Raw genomic sequence first — 15,575 nt, 5'->3', positions numbered from 1 at the left:
GTTATGAGGATTTTTTTCTTCTTTGTTGCCTGGAAATGAGAAAATGTCGTCTACTTCTAAGAAGTGAACACTGAAACAGGTTGCATGGCTGAAAATGTTATCAATCCAGTGCATTTCACCTGTCTCTCAGGTAGTTACAAGTGCTGTTTCTTTTCATTGCTAGTGATAGTAGGGGAACTGGGTGGGATAGGGCAGAAAGAAAAGGCAGAAGTACCTTTTTTCTCCTGTTCTCAGTCTGTAGGGATCTTTTGACTACAGAAGAGACTGGCTGGTGGGGATTTGCTCTGTTTGGGTAGTATCTCCATAGGACTACGTATGAACAGGATGAGATAGTGGTTTTTGTAGTCCCCAAAAGCTTTCTCTCAGCAAAATAGACAGTACAAATGATATTTCTTTTATGGCCTGATTTTATTCAACAGGCCATACAGATATTTCTCAATGACAAACAGATATCCAAGTATTAAGAATGGACTGTGTTCCGTTCAACAAATACCATTATTTTTTCCCAGCGGAAATCCCTTTTATTTTTTTCTTCAGCCCATGATTTTACTGTAGTTTTCTCTCTGAGCCATGGGATTGTTGAGACTTTCTAGCCAGGGCTGGGAGAACTAAACCTCAGTGCTCTCTATCAAGAGCATTTAGTTGAGTTAATGTAGGCTGCAGATTCTCTGTTTCTGATGTTGTTGTGCCTAAACAGCTAGAAATTTGGTCAGAGGAAATCCTGCTTGGGCTCTCATCAGACTACTTTCTATTACAGTGAAAGCTTAGAAGGTTTGGTAACCTCAGACTGTTGCTCCTGTAGAGTAAGAAGTGCTTCCTGCTCTTTGCTATATCAGGAGACTGTTGGCTTTGATATTTGAAAGTTTCTTTTTGCGTGCCAGTTGGAAAAAAAACACATGGGGTAGATTATTGGATAATCTCTTTGCTAATATTGTGTTTTGAAAGTGTATGGTTTAAAGGCTGATGTAAGATGTAATCATGAGCCACTTTAGGAAAGCTTTTCATTTTCCTGGGAATAAATTAAAGACTTAGTCCTGCAGATCTTTACAAAATGGAGAAATATGCAAATATTATGCTGTTGGTTTATTGTTCTGTAAATACAAAATTATTAACTATTACCTACTACTTGTTTATCATGTAGCTCTTCTGTTTTAGCTTTTTCTCTTGATTAGGCAGGAAACACCATGTAGGTTCTGCCTCCCTCTGCAGTTTAGAAGAAACTCATGGAGTTGTAAAATGGTGAACATGAGCCGATTTCCAGCCTTCCAGAAACGTTCTGAAGGTTAAAGAGTTTGTCCCAGTAAGGATATCTTAGGCAACTCAACTTTTGCCTCTGTTATTCTTGAAAATCAGTTGCTTTATCAAGCTCTAAGGTTTTTCTTCCCTAACAGAGCTCATAGTTTTCAGTAACTCCGAGAATCACTTTGGGTGGTGCATATATGCAAAGGGCAAAGGCAGTAAGTATGAAGTGTGGAATGTCCTCTGCTGATGGTTAGTGCTGTTAAAAGTTAGCTTGTTAAGTCCATTATTTTGAATTATGTATCACTGTGGAGACTTAAACTGTCTTGTTTTTCTAGAAACCTGGACTCTTTTAACTGTTGTGACAAACTTGAAAATTAGTGTCTGTATATGTATTTTAAAGATGTAACTTGCAAGTTATGTTCTGGACTTTTTTCCTTAAAGAAGACTACCAGATGATGCAGTGCTGAAACTTAGTACCAATGGTTCCATGATAAAATCAAGCTGTCTCTTTACTGCATGCTTTTCTGAGCTGCACACGTGGGTAGGTAAATACTTGTACTTATTATGCAAGGCCAACACAAATGGTGACTCATTAGCACCAACCACTGCAAGACTACTGTTGCAGTCTTATTTGGAGATGTTTTTGGAGTCTCATTTTTAATGAAGACTTAAAATGAGGAAATAATCTTGGGGAGAAACACAAGAAAATGTTTCGTTTCTGAAGATAGACACTAAGTCAGAGAATGCCTAAGCAGTGGAAGCTTACAGTGGAAACGTAGGTTTGGGGTTTTTTTTTTCCCAACTTTTTCCCCTCTAAATTCTTGTTATTCTATATCAGGTCTGTCACTGCTCTGAGCTTTAGCTGGAGCATGAGATATGAAATGTTGGAGCATAATGAGACAAATCAGCTATCCCTGCTTTGCATTTGCAAACGAGTGGTAAGCTCTAAGGATTCTAATTTATTGTTTACTTACGGTGATGCATGAGTGAATTGTAGCGTGTGAAATTGTATGAGGACAAAGTTTCTCTGCTCTATAGACTGTCTTCCTTTGTGACCTATGTGAGCAATGGCTCACTTTGGTCATTAGACCTCAGTGGTTTTTTAATTTGTTTTTGAATAAAAGTAGAGAGGACCCGAATGCTGCGTGGATTTTCAATGTCTTTTTAGTCAAATACTGATAAGTTCAGTCAATTGCATGTAGAACTTGATCAGTGTAATCCAACCAACTTCTGTTTCACTTCTGAATGAGTGATGTGTAATCAGTAAAGTTTTTCAAATGCTTTCTGAGTTTGCATGAATCTGAGAAAGCTGTTCTGGGAAGCACCTAGTAAGCCAGTTAGAATTTGCTTTAAGTGATAGAAACCATGCACACTTAAGAACTCAAATACAGCAATTAGACTGTGTTGCTCTATATTTTCTCTATGGCTACCTTACATCTAATAACAGCACTGTCTCCCTGAAACATCCCAGAGTGATTGAACCAGGGAGGCAATACAGCAGTGAGTAGAAAGAGGGGGAGGGATGGTTTGCTGCTTTATCTAATCACAGAGAAGTTAAGCAGAATGCAGAAGTAAACTATTTGTGTGCCAAAGAAAACCAACCTAAAATGCGATGTACATATTCTCCATACTCCAGTGTTTTGAGGAAACTTACTGGTTCAAAATAGTCTGTCAAGATAAGTTTTGTTACTTTTTTTTTTTTTTTTGTTATTCTGCATCACTTGAAAGAACTAAAACCTAAAGCAGAGACAGCGCTGTTTTTGCTTCTGCATTTGTAATTCTAGCATTGTGCTGATTGTCCTATGGAATGGATCAAGTAGTTAACGTTCTGTTTTTGTCAAATATCTGAGTTGCTTTCACCACATTTGCTTCAGGCAAGTCCTGGAAGAGGGGCACTTAAGAGCTGCTTTGAACCGTCTGTGTGTGTAGGCATCAGGTAATGCAGTCTATGTGGATTAACTTTTCTGAAACTTCCTTGTAGACAACTGTTGAATGTGTATGTGTGCACACAATTAGTACATGGAAATGCTGTATTTCTTGTTTCTTGGAAGCTTATGGAAGAGGAAATGAAAGTTTAAAGTCATTTCTTCCTCTTATTCACGATGGTGGCTTTAAAATGGTTGTCCATTCTTAGCATTCTTATCAGCTCCATCCTGAAGGAAAGATCTAAAACAAAGTTTTTTTTTTCACCAGTGCCAAAGACCTTGTCTGTTCATGTCGTAACTTTTTACATAAAGTTGGTTGAACAAAACCAGAGAATTGTGGCCCTTGTTCCACTCCTTTCATGCTCTTTCCATCTGCACTGTACTGAAGCACACATAGCAGCATACTCTGCTGTAATACTCTCTCTTCTGCTTTCTTCGTCTTCTGTGGAAGCTTTCCTGATGGTCACAATGGGGAAGTGTGGCTCAATGGACAGACCTGTGCACATAGCCTACTAGAGGACCACATTTCAGGTAATGCTGTTAGGTATTTATAGATAGATCCTTTTAGCCAGTAGTTATACCAATTGTTTGGCTAGTTATAACTAAGAGAGAGAATCTGTTTTAACTACTTGCCTAATTGACATTTAAAGTATATATTTAATAAGAGCTCTAAATGCAACAAAACAGTACTTTATCTGCAAATTGTCCTCTTCATTACACAGTGCCTCTTAAACCTTGGATGTCCATTTCACCCCTCCCTCTTAAGAGGAAGGCTCGTTTGATCTGACAAAAGAAAGCATCTGCATAGGCTGGAGTAGCTTTTGAAGACATTACACCTGTGGGTTTTCTCTTGAAGCTCTTTATCTTCTGATGATGCATATCTGTAGCTCTTAATTAAGACTTGTGGAGGTGAGATATAGAGCCAGCACAAGCTAACTTGCCAGATTGATATTGGCCATATTAGAGATCATACAAAGGCAGTAGGGGGAAAGACTCGGATCCTGTGAGGTGTAAGTGGAGATTTGAGGAAATGCAAAGAGAGCTGTCATTGGTTAGGGACAGGACAACTTGTGATGTCATCCTCTGTTGCATTATTGTGAACTGCTTCATCTTCCCTTGCCTGTCTGTTTGTAGCTGGACCTCAAATGACCTCCATAAAGAGGTGAATATGTAGTGTGATGCTACAGATGGGCCAAGCAATGCTATTGGTGTATGAGAAAAGTTTTCCATTTTTTTCCAGTGTTAGCAGTGCTTTTTGTCAATTAAACTTGTACTTATTTTAAGGCTTCTGTCTAGGCAGGAATCTTAGCATTGTTTTAGCTGTATGTTTAAGAAAGCTTTTTAAAGGTTATTTAAAGCTGTGGAAATTTCCAGGACGAGCATGCACACACACATGCTCACACAAAACTCTATTCTAATAGCTGCTTTGCAAGTAGAGAGAAATATGAACAGGAACCGCAGACATTTTGGATGTCAGCCTGTGAAATTTTCCACTATTTCCTTTAATAACATGCAGGCCTACTTATGTTGCTGGAATTTCAGTTAGGAGTTTCATTCTGACTAAAACTTCAAGCTACTTCTTGAGTGAATGCTCCCTGCAAATGTATTTTCATTAAAAAAAAAAAAAAATAATAATCTGATGCGTAAGGATGTGTGTAACCCAAACATGTGCTGGATGCCAGTGATTGATTATGTTAATCTTGCCTTCAATTTCTTGTTTTACAGTGTAACTGTTTCTATTACTGGCTGATCGCTGTCAGGTGTTTCTTGCTTCCAGTTTTAATTTGAGTAAGGACTGCCTGTTACTAGAGATCTTAATTGTCATTATCTTTGATCTACTGAAGGAACCAAGGTGCTAACAAAAATATCCTGCACTAATCACATTCTTCTTTAAAACAGCTAACTTTTAAACCTGTTTACTGGCTATTTGTAAAATTACTGTAGCTTCATATGCATTGGTGGAAGTGAAACTAAAGGGCTTTACAATTTCAGTCTTTTTTTCTACTTTGAAGCTCTTCTCAGTTAAATTCTTGTTTACAAAAAGGCTTCCTGACCTTTCTGCAAGAACTAGACAACTCTGTATGTTGAATGTGCCTTGTCTTTCTGTCGCAGCAGATATGCGTTGTTGACCTGTGTTGTTTTGTGTTAGAGCATAAAGAATCCCTTATGTTTTTGGTTTTTTTTTTTGTGCTGTGCTTAAATAGTGGAGTGAGAGCTAAGGTGATGTATTGTGAAAAAAGCAAGTAACATCGCAACAAACGGACTTCTTTGCAATACTAATTGAAAATACAAAATGAGAAGCCTTTAAATGCATTCCTGTGCAATGCTGTCTTCCTGATGCTGTGCACTGCACTTCCACAGCACCTCAGGCCAGTCAGGGCTATTGTGACTCCTTTCTCATACCTGTCCTCTTGCTCTAAGACTGGTGCTTTTGTAGTCAGCAAACTGATTCCATTGAATCAGATCTCTGAAGATTGCTGTTACTGTCCCTCCTAAGGAAGTAACAGGAAATAGGGGAAAGAAAAATGCCCCCAAGTCCCTGAACTCAACAAAACCCACCCAGCTATGGTGTGGCTTTCTGTTTACCCTCCAATTCACAGATATAATTTCCAGTGCAAGGGAATAGAGGGGGTGAGACTCCAGTAGCCACAGTCTAGTAAAGTGAAAACCAAATGGAGGTCCTGTAAGATGCTGTCTCTGAAACTGTGTTATAAAAAGGAGAGATACAAGAGATACCTGGAGGTAGAAGTTCAACACCATTCATCTGTCTTGGATTTTTTACCAGGAAGAGTTGGTAGTTTTAATAATTACACATTATTTCTGACAGTTTTTGATCTATGGTGTCAGAATTGGAAAATCATTTTCATTCAAGTCAGGAGGTATTCAGTAGATAAATTCAGTGCTGTTCTGGAAGCTGATGTTGAGAAACTTGCAAACACTTGATATGGATTTGTTGCCAGTGTGGTGTGTATAGATATTACTGAATTATTGATCTACTGAAAGGGTAAGTACTGCTATAATGCTCTTTTGAGGTAGAACTAATCTATCAGATCACTTCTTTAGAGATTCAGAAAATGAGTATCTTCATCTCATAGAGCCTAGTGTTGAAAGGCTTAACAGGTCAGTAGGATTAGAATATATTCTGTTACTATTTGTTGTGAAAAGCTTTCTCTTGTTTGTTTCTCCTGTGCTGTTGAAGTTGACTGATTCTTTGTAGGTGGTAAAGATTTCATGTCTTTAACCTCAATGTAGAACTCTAAGAACTATAAATATCTCTCATAGTTGGTGATGCTTGTTTCTAAATGAACTGTAGCATCAGAACTTTATCTCTTGTTGAGCTGTCATTTCAGATGCAGCTTTCACGTCTATAAAATTAAAATTGTGTTTTAAGTCTGAAAATTTGTTTTGTGGAGATGGAAACAAAATGAGAAAGAAGGTCAACAAGACAGTACAGAACAAAGTTTGTGTATGGATGTATCTTACCTTATAGTAGGAGTGCTTTTCATGTCTAGGTTTAAGCTGCTTCCAAAGTTAAGCTGTGCAGCTAGGTACAGTAAATAACTACGCGCAAAGCTGAGGGCTGTTACAAATACGTTTCTGCTAAGAAGCTACTGTTAAATAGATACATACCCAGTGTTCTTATGAGCCCTTCTCTAAATGAGTCTGTCTATGCTTGTATGCAGAGTGATGGGACTCAGGTCTATTTTAGACTACAACCATCTTGGTGACACATTAATGAGAATTCATAAGGTGATCAATCTCAAGTAATACTTGTCTGAGCCAGGGTAGCAGTGTTTGCAGGCCACCAAAAGAAACTTAGCTGAGGCCTTTTTGTTGTTACCTGTCACCAAAATAGCTGGTGTTCCTTTGGGTTGAGGGCATTGTGGAATGTTGTATTAATGTTGTCTGGGAACTTCCTTCTTGTGTTCTATCCATATTTTTTTTCTTTTTCAGTTGCATGTTAACTTTTATCAGTTCTTTTGAGGGTGAAATATAGGGTTCTGTATTTTCTTTAGTTTATGTGATACTGCAGCAATAAAGCAGTAGTACAATGTGTGATCCTTTCTGATAAAGTAATTAACTTGTGCAGGGACAGAGTAATATTGAAGTCCTCTCTTTTGTACTTTCTTTGAGCTATATTTGCATATACATAACAGATGCTACTTCATTCCAGGGAGCTAAAAACTACTACTCATGTAACTTCAGAGTAAAACCAAACCTCTTGTATCTTAATTGCACTGTTAGCTCTGCTCTCTCGGTGATTGCATTGTCTGCTCTTCTTACCACAGTGGGCAACGCTGCTCAAATTTCAGTGATTAGAAACCTCAGGTATTGAGTTCAGCAAACCAAAACACCGTGATGCAGTTTCTTAGAAATACATGGCCAGATAGAAGGGAGCTCCTGTTAGTGGGTATGCTGACAGGTGCTGTAGTGTGAGCTTGTACCTTACTGTCTGTAGCACTGGAAGATGCGTGAACTCCGAACTATATGAAAAGGTTCAATCAGGCATCAGACTTCTGGATTTCACTGCCTATGTAAAAAAACCAAACACACCGCAGAGCACCATATCTGAAGATACAAATTCTACAGGTGTTGAGATCTCTGAAAGTGAGAGAATATGTGAAAGGGAGACGCAGATATTTCTAGGTAGTTCAAAATTAAATGGTGTGCAGCTCTTCTGGCAGGGGGACAGTGTGCTTTTATTCTTTCCTCAACTTTGTTTTAAACTTGTTTTGAACAGGACCAAAAAAAAAAAAAAAAAGATATTTAATGCTAATTGTGTGTTAACTCAGTATCATTTTTTTAGGTAATAAAATGAGATCTGTGTGAGTTTGAGTGGAGTGTTGACAGATAAGTATGAAAAGTCTTACTGAGTGGCTGTGAATTAGATTGAGATATGTTTTAGGGAAGCATTTCAGCAAAGGAGCATGCTCAGAGACAGCTTGTAATTCCTTACTTTCTGTGCTTCCAAAGCATTCTCTATTTAGACTTTCTTAAACTGAAGCACCCTACAATAGTGTATATTGTGTAGAAGGTGTTTCCTTTGAATTTCCCCTGTAAATTTGCCTAAACACAAGCTACATCATGAACTTCACAATTAGTAAGGTGTGTCGTTTGAATGGAGATGACATGTGGATGAAATTTTGTATTCTTCCCCCCTTGAAATTACAGAAAAACATTACTTGTTTTCTTTTTTGCAAATTCTTGCTACTTTCTTTCAAGCTATCTTAAAAAAAAAAAAGTCCTTTTACTGCACTAACACTTGGTAAGTTGTGTTCTTTATTGAAGTGTCGTCTCTTGTAGAGCATATATAGTATTGCAGGCTTCATGGAGATCTTTTTTCACCTTTGTCCTTCTCTTTCTTCTGAGCAAAGATCTAGAGAGTTAAGAAAGCTTAGCAGGGTCTGTAGGTTAATTCCTTTAGGTTGCAGGTTAGGGATAGAGGAGCTCATCCAGGTTTCAGGGCAGATGCTTGACTGAATTAACTATGAACCACTCTCTTGAGATTAGTGTTCAAAAGCCTGTTCTAAAGTGTATGTCCTCACTGGTAGCAATACCACTGGTACAGAGGCTGCACAAATGTTTTCCTTTATGGTAAGTGCAAACCCATGACGTTGGCTGACTTTCTCTGAGGCAGAACACTCCTAACCCTTGTTTCTAATTATAATACAGGAATGTTTTGCTTATGGTAGGATCTCTTGGATTCTATCTCAGCAATCTGTGAAACTTATCTGATCGGCCCCTTCTGTTGGAGTTTAGGGGAAAAGATGGGTCTTGCAAGTGCAGCTTAGTTTTAAAGTAAACTTTTATGTCTGAATGCTAGATTTCTGTAATTAACTACTTAAATATGCTCATTAATCGTTTAATGTTAATCATCTTTGAACGGGAGTGATTCTACTATTTCCGTTAACTAGCGCTCTTCAGTTCTGTCTGTTTCATATTTATTTACATCCGAGACATCACCTGGCTCTGCCAGACCTCCATGAGGAGGTGGAGAAAAACTCTTTTGGGAAACATTGTTAACTAATTCCAGGTTGGTTTCAAACTTGCATCAAGCTGATGAGGTTGCTCAGGTGAAACTGGGAATATTCCAAGTGTGCAAAATATCCATTTTGTCTTCCCCTTTTGTTCCAAGTTGGACACAGCAAGGCACCATAAAATTTATTTGTATTAGAGAATTTAGAAAAAAATTAACAGGTTGTGATAGTGCAGATTTTCTTCACTCATTTGCCAACCTCAGGACTTCTTTGGATTAACACAGAGTAGAACCAACTTTCAGCAGTGTGTTACGTTAGCGTACTTCAACTCTTGCACTGTGTGGACTTGCATAGCCCCAGTTAAATGTATTCATATGGAGTATGCAGCGTCTACCACAGCACAGTTTGGTTTTATCTTTTTGAAAAAATTCTTAAGATAAAAAGTCTGACTCCTTCCTTCAATTTTGAGAGTGCAGTGCAGGATGGATGTGCCTGCCTGGTGTCAGCTGAGGATGGAGGCTTTGGTGGTGTTACCATGGCAACTACCTCTGTGAGCTGTCTCAAGGTCACTCAGCAGTTGTAGCCTGGAGTGCTTGCTGCTTAAGTAAAACATCTACACCAAGCGTAATTCAGGAAATGATCAGTGCTTTGCAAAAGCAGCAGTGGTGATGCAAAGCAGTATTTTATTTTGGGTTTGAGGTTCTCTTTAATGTGTGTTTTAATCCATCAGATATTTTGAGACTCAAAGAATAAGCAGAGTGTAGTTGAAATGTAAGCTGTTGACATCAATTACGTGTAAAAATTGTCTTACTTGAATGCAAAACAACACAGAATTGATAGAAACTGAAAAACGTGGATGGAAGTTGGTGACCAACCCTAAAGCTTGTGGTGCCAGAACAACTGCCTACACTGGTGGAAATGTAGATGAGGTGATGAAAACTCTTATGCTAAGAATTCAGAGCTGCTTATGTTTAAGGGCTTCTGCTACAGGACATTCAGATTCATTCTTGCATCCAAGTCCTGCTCGGTATAATTTAAGAATTTCAAATACCCTAGAGGTATTTTCAGTCTAATGCAGAGCAATTCAGAAATAAGGAGTTGATTGTGAACTTGATCCTGTGTCTGAAGTTACAAGGCATCATACGCATACAAAAAATTGAATCAAGTAAGCTAACATTTCATTTGAATGAAAAAGTTCAGTTTCCTTGTCTTTGGATGGTTACCTGATGAGTAAATGAACAGTATTTGGTCTTTTACTTTGTGCTTTCTTCCCTGTCCTTTTTTGATTTGAACTTGGATTTCTTCTTTCTTCTTGCACCATTTGCTGCTGTGCTACTGCCTTATTCCATGAAAACAAAGCCTTTAGATCCAGTGTCCTTGGAGTACTGCTGGTGCTGCTCAGAAAAGCCAGGTGAGCTGATACTTCCATTTCATGGTTAGCAGGGTATGCATACCTCTAAGGAGGGAATAAAAATGTAAGACCTGAAAATAACAGTAGTCCAAACAATTGCTGTCCTCCTACAGTAAAACAAGCCTAAACTCCAGTAGGGGGTGGATAGGGTGTGGGTTATGTACAAATTAGTGGTAGAAGATTTTTAAGAAATCTCTGCTATTATAGATGGTCTGTAAAAGATATTTTCCTAAGAGTCTTCATTTTCTTCTCCAAAGCATTCAATTTTTACACATTATATCATGAAAATACTAGCGTATCATCATAATGTGAGGTGATAGTAAGAAACGAAGTGTTTTCACCTGTGCCTTGTAATAGAAGCTTCCAGAATGTGATAGAAAAGTCTTTTCTACATGATACAAAGTGATGGCATATATAAGCACTTAGTTCCTTGACTACAAAATAAGCAGTCCTTGCTGACAACTGAGAAATTACACATAGAGAAGTATTTACTGTGAGATTGGGGTTGGTGTTTGCATTACTAATTACCAGGACAATGTGAGCTCCAGGCTTACCACCCCAAAGCTCTCAGTGCAGTCCTGTAGCTGAGCCACCACAGCATGGGTCTCTGGGTCTGCTTTGTTAGCCTGTGCTGAGTACCAGGGTAAATCTGTCCAGATTGTTGAACTAGATTATTGCTGAATGCAACGTCGGGGCTGGTAGAAGGTAACTCCAAAGCTGCCTTGGATGTATTCAGGCAAATTTCAGTACAAGAAACCATCATAGAATGCATATCTTAATGTGCTTAAGAGGAGAAAGTCACAATTGTATTTCACTTAATGTGGGGGCTTCCTGAAAGTGGATAGGTTAGAGCCGTGAGTCAGCTCTGTTAAAAAACTGTTTTTTCTTCGTGGTTTGTTACAGTATATTGCTCCTGTTTAACAACTCTCCAAGAGTTCAACAGAGAAGCAGCCTCTACAGCTATTAGAGCTTTTTTTGAGAATGCAAGTAGTTCTTATCATTTAACAAGATTAGATGTGCTAAGATGGCGGATAGTGACAATGTTTTGTTCAAGTGTATGTACTTGCATTAGGCAAAAGGCTCAAGTTTAGCTATGCTAATTGCTTCAGTCACTAAAAACTTTGCAGTAGCAAAGCTGTTTCAACTTTCTAAATTAATACTTTAAGCAAAACCTTGGATGCTTTCCTATAGTCATACTAATTCCTCTGAAAGTTACTTGTTATGGATCTTTGCTATTTAATAGTTCCAATTCAGTCTGGACTTTTTTTTCTTAAATAATAAAAAACTTGCAAATCTTCCAGGCTTTTCTTCCTCACCAAATAAAGTGAGGTATTTCTGTAGCATTGCATACGAAAACCGATTCATTTAGAACAAGCTCCAATATACTGGTGGTTTTTTTTGTTTGTTTTTAAAAAGAAACTCACTCCATCAAACAAACAAAAACCCCAAAACACTATGGACCAAAAAAACCAAACTCACTGCCATTTTATTACTTGGATGAACTGGAGTATTTCTCTTCTGTAGTTACTCTGGCTTTATAGTGTCGACGGAATAATGTAAGTAACTGAAAGCCCTGTGAGATCCTGGCAAAGTCAGCTGAAACAAAGGTATAGATAGGAAACCAAATAGGAAAAGTAAGCCCTCCCTCCACAGACCAGTACCAAAAAGAATGAACACAACTGAAAAATGGTTTGTTCTAACTTGTTTCGTGTGTTAGTGCATTTCTAGCATATTCACTGTAAATCAAAGACTTCACCTCTAGAGCTGAGATTCCACAAACTTCTTTGGCTTTTCTCTGTATGTGTGCAGAGAAGGTCCTCGTACATTTCAGCCTTATATTCAAGAACCAGAGGGGGGCCCTGGGATAGATCTAGGTAATTACTTAAGTTCTTACTAGAATTCTAGCCACAAACAGTCTTAGCTAGTATTTTATAGGTGAAAGAATTTGTATTAAGACTCATTACATAAATTGTATAGAATGTGATGTGACACATTCAGCTCTTATAAGACTATTCACCAATTGAGCTTAGCAAAAATACTTTGTAATAGGGGAAAAAAAAATGTACAAATGGCTCCCTTTTTTTTTCCCTAATCTATTTGTCTCCAACCTAGCAGGCTTTGTCTTATTCTGACTGTAAGAGAAGCTCACTGAAAAGTCTGCTAGAATGCCACCTAGTATGGGACTCCATATGTGAATGCTTTCAGTCATAGAATGTACCTGGCACTGGAATGGATGCCCAGGGAGGTGGTGGAGTCACCGAGCCTGGGGGTGTTCAAGGAAAGGCTGGATGTTGTGTTGAGGGACATGGTTTAGTGGGAGCTATTGGGAATAGGTGAACGGTTGGACTGGGTGATCTTTTAGGTCTTTTCCAACCTTGGTGATTCTATGATTCTATGATTCTATGATTCTACCTCTACCTGCCGAAGCTAGAGAAATAAAAGGCCAAAACACAGATGAAGTGTCAAATAAAGCAAAGAATACAGAAGTGCTTAAATACCTTTAGAAGCTGTATTTTTTCTTGTTTCGAATTTAGATATTTTCTTTTTCTTCCATTTGGGATAACTTGTATATTCTCTTCTTGCTCCCTCACTTCCAGATGTGACTAAAGTTGCTCCATGCAAAAGTTAACTGCCACACTTTTCAGTTTCTCTGTCTATGAAGTTACTGCTGCCCTGTTAGAAATGTGAAGTTCAGGATTAGTGTTTACTGCTCCAGAGCAGAAGTTTGTTTAACCCCCTCAGAGAAAAGTTACTGCTTACTAAATGTACAGGAGGTCAGCAATTGCTGTTGGTCTGAAAGCCTTCTGTATCTGGCATAAGCGTATGAGTGTGCAGTGATTTCTACCAGTGCTCACTGTGTCTCTAGGAAAAACAGGTATTTCATAAACCAGAATTTTAGGTCAGACATCCTCTATAGCACATCTGTAGGGAAAAAAAGAAAACTGATTTACAGAACTAGCTAAAGCAAAGCATAGTCAGCACTGCAGGTACACTGTCATGGAAGTGATTAAGGACTGAAGCAAGCACATGGCAAGTTTTCACCACTCTTAGCCAGAGTCTGGCTTTGACTCTAAATGTGCTTCTGCATTCAACTTTGAATCTAGAATTGGTCCCAGCATACCTTCCAGACGTGGCTGAAGCAGGAGTTCCTGGGGGCATTCCTGGCACTGCTCCTGGAAGTGATGTCACTGGTGGGCTCAGTCCCGTGAGGAACTTCAGAGGCTGTTGTAGAAAAACTTATAGATGTGGTTATTGGCGTGTATCTAGAAAGGCTCCTGGAAGTCTGCCCACAAAGTCCTAGGAGCATGTTGATTCTATGTGATGATTTTAGACGTGAAGATAGAAATGGATAGAGAAGTAATTCCAGAAATCATTTTTAGTTTGTAGAGGTGGTGCTGGAAAATGATCCTAAATGTGGTGCTAGATCTGACTCAGAAAGCAATAGCTGAGAAACAGGTTCTTAGTGTTGTAACCACTTGCCAAATTTGGTTATTTTTATTGTCATTGTTACAAGTCCTGTCTGAGTTTGGCACCTCATTTTGAGCACTTCAGTTTTCTCTTAGCAGCTAAAAAGATGCTGGGTTTTGTTAGTGTTCTTTGGGATCCAATGTTTTCTTGCCATGTGTGTCAATTCTTGAATGAGTTCTGGCCGTCAGACAAGGTTGTATATGGTGTGGATCAGGTACTTCCATGTGCAGGAGTGCACAAAACCACTTTGTTGCCTTTCAAAGATAAGCACATTCTCATGCTTCTTCCCTATTTCTTAGTATATTTGAAACGCAGATGTGTCTTAGGATGTTGTTCTCAAAGGTGTTGTCTTCCTTTCAGATCATTATTATGTAAACTTTATTTTTTCCTAATAAATCAATCACAAGACTGTATGAGTTGCCTCCGCCTTGTGAAATGCTTTTAAAAAGCATCTACAGCAAGTCCCACAGCAAGTCCTACTGCAGTGTGCGGAACTTCGCTGTTACAAAATTACACCAAACGGGGTTGTTCCACTACTGTCAGACTATGGGAATGTAAGGCTACCTTTCTCTGTGAGGTACAGAGTTCTTTTGTTGTTGTTGTTTTAAAGTTTTGTAATGAAACTTAAGCACTCAGTGATTATGAAAAATATCAAGCAATTAAGTACTGCTTCGTGAAGCGATTAATAACTGTTTATTTGATATACTGTGGCAGTGGGAGATTTGGCTCTCTGGGTCTAACTAACTGTTTTGTTTGTTGAGCTAAAAAATGTGTTTTGTAAGCACATAAATTCCTAGCTGCAGCTAGGAAGCTGACTTGCTATAGCAACTTATTTATTAAGTTACTGCTAATGAGCAAGGACTTGACTAAAGTTAAAAATAGAGCACATTGAACTTGACGTGAACCTTAATATCTTTTCCAGCTTTTACAAGGATTGTACTGTGAATTGTGTATTGTTGGTTTCTCAGTGATTGAAAGTATTGAAATAAACAGTGTATTATGAAATAAAGCCTCTGCCATTGCTTTGTTTACATTCTGAATACTTTATCTAAATGCTTCTTTATAAATTTGATGGCAAGTTCAAATGTGGATGCAGGATTTCTAAGTTGTATTAAGAATTGATTTTTAAAGGCAGAATACATTGTTGAAGACAACTGAAATGTCTTTATTATGAATGTCTAAAACAAATGTTTACTTGTGCATTGGATAAAAGTGGTGCGGTAGATCAGCTATTTCACTGCAAGGTGTTTGTTAGTAGGGTCTCAAAGTTGTTTCTGTGTTTGAGCTTGGTTTTGCGTGGATCTTTATTTTGCATTGTACAAATTCATTTACTGATTTAACTGCCAATTTATTAATTAATTTACAGATATGCTGCGCTGAAACAATTTTGCGAAGCTACTGCATAAAGATTTGCCATATAAAAGAAGTATAATGGACTTAGAAGTACAAAGATTAACATCAACTCTGTGGAACAATTTCTGAATTAAAAATGATTCATAAGCACTTCAGTTGTCTTTTTTTTTTTTTTTGCTTAAGATTACAAGACACCCA

The 15,575-nt window shown here is 38.1% G+C and overlaps 1 protein-coding gene across 12 annotated transcripts in view; it reads left to right on the top strand.

The window, feature by feature from the left end:
- NCOA3 (nuclear receptor coactivator 3) overlaps positions 1–15,575 on the top strand; it is a 75,819-nt gene that overhangs the window by 3,813 nt on the left and 56,431 nt on the right. Inside the window, exon 1 of one of the 12 annotated variants that reach the window (XM_052684302.1) lies at positions 2,162–2,180. The exons of 9 other annotated variants lie outside the window; for them this stretch is intronic. The gene's annotated coding sequence lies outside the window, so the exon portion shown is untranslated. Of the gene's footprint in view, positions 1–2,161; positions 2,181–10,474; positions 10,557–15,575 lie in introns of those variants that run through there. 2 more of the 12 variants (XM_052684293.1, XM_052684295.1) reach the window with 2 other exon arrangements.

The sequence above is a fragment of the Tympanuchus pallidicinctus genome, unplaced genomic scaffold (assembly GCF_026119805.1).
Source record: "Tympanuchus pallidicinctus isolate F22 unplaced genomic scaffold, pur_lepc_1.0 scaffold20, whole genome shotgun sequence".
NCBI lineage: Eukaryota > Metazoa > Chordata > Aves > Galliformes > Phasianidae > Tympanuchus > Tympanuchus pallidicinctus.
This window is presented reverse-complemented; position numbering and strand designations above follow the sequence as displayed.